This window comes from Aythya ferina, assembly GCF_964211825.1.
Source record: "Aythya ferina genome assembly, chromosome: 2".
Lineage (NCBI taxonomy): Eukaryota > Metazoa > Chordata > Aves > Anseriformes > Anatidae > Aythya > Aythya ferina.
This window is the reverse complement of record NC_140297.1, coordinates 110,132,393-110,134,342: the sequence shown is the minus strand read 5'-3', so window position 1 is coordinate 110,134,342 and position 1,950 is coordinate 110,132,393.

Below are 1,950 nucleotides of genomic sequence, written 5' to 3'. Positions count from 1 at the left end.
TTTCTTTGAAGGATGAATTCTTGCTGGAGGGATAGAAACATGACAAGGACAATGAAGAAGTTTCGTATAAATTGCATAAGCAAAGGAATACAAACTAGTTTGTTTTAACCTTTTAAAAACAGGCAATTTAAAAACGTGAAAAAAAAAAAACAGAAGTTACTTTGACAATTTATGAACCTAGGAATCCCTCTGGTGTTGGTCTTCCCATCCAGCCTTTTGGTACCTCAAGCATTAAAGGACTATTTCCCTTACATGACCACTTTTTGTGTGTGTTTTTTTTTTTTTTAACATAGTTATTGAAAAATTAAAAAATAGATACTGTAGAAATGTGGTAGAGCTTTGTGTATAGCTTTGCTTTCTTCCCTGAGCTGTGCTATTTTTACAAGTTTGTCATCAAGATACATCACTGTCAAGGACAGGGTGGTTGCTTGAAATGCTTCTTGAGTGCATTGTATGTGCTTTTCTTATTTTTTATTCTTAAATAAAATAAAAAAAAATAATAATTGCTCTATTTGTTTGGCTTGTATGTATGAGACTTCTCAGGTCCTTCTTAGGTGCATGCAAAGCTGGATAATATATTTGTCTGTGTTGGATCCCTAATAATTGTAATATTCTGTGTATTTCAGTCTTTAATGGGAATTCTCATCCCAGCTCCACTTTGTGCAATAGAATTTAAATGTTAAATATCTATTTTTTTCTATTTCTGATAAGAGCAGGAAAGGCCAAAGCTGAAAGCATTCCTTTGAGAACAAGATAAATTCCCTGCAGTGGTGTTGTAAAACAAAAAAAAAATCAGAGTCCATGTCAAGTAACTATGCAGAGGAATAGAGATTTCTGTGGACAACAGTAACAACGGTACTGACTACTTCTGTTTACTCCAGATTGTTTCATACGTAAATATTTTGAACACTACAAAAGACTCAGACTAAACTTCGTAGAATTTAGTAGCTTTTTACCATGCTCTGGGGCACACTCTTTTGTTATAATAGTGGAAACCTCAGTGTCTCCTTCTGAGTCACTCCTTGCTCGTTTGACAATGGTATGGAACAGAGAATCAACCTCTTCTCTCAGTACTTACTCCAGATTTTTGGCTGTGGAAGGGTGGCTTCATTATGAAGAAATACACTGTTGAGAGGTTTTTTCATAGAAAGGTCTCCAGTGCATACAACTATTACATCTTTATCAGAGCTTTACATTTTATGTGCTTCTTGAAAGTTTTTCATAGCATTCATTCCTTTTTAAGCAACAGCAGTGCAGAAGACTCATGCAGTCCTCAGCATCCTCGCATGCCAGTGATGCCCAAGACAATGTCACACCTGAGACCAGTACACCTATATCTTCAGTACCGTATGAGGAGACTAGTAGAGACTGTTCAGTCAGTCTGAGGAAAACCCAAATAATTTTGCAGGCTTCTTCTGTACAACTTGCTCTGATATTTTATGTTGTTTCTTTTTTTGTTCCTGGTAGATGTCAGTTTGCACCAGTACAACAATAGGATCTGGCGGAAGAGTATGCCTATGCCACTCTGCGCTCTGTTTTTCAGCTTTGCACATTACAAATTTGCTAAAGGAATAAAAGGCATTTGTTATCCATCACTGGCCAGGCACTGGCAACAACTGCAGTTAGAGAAAAAGCACAAGGTTATGGCTTGATATTCCATGGTAATGTCAGGACAATGCAGTTACTGCTGGCATCTGATGTCTGAGAAAACCTGACTAACCTGCTGTTTGGATGTTTTGTTAACATTTCCTATTTTAAGAGCTTCGTATGCTGGCACAAAAGAACGATAAACCCTGTGTCACCTACATGGAAACCATCTCCATAAAATTCTGCTGCAAGAGATTCTTAAATCGGCTTAGGAAAAGAAAGGACGATCTCATCATCGACGCTGTTCTTTGGCAAATTTATTGGAATTTGTAGACTAATCATCTTCTCTCACCCTAAACAGTA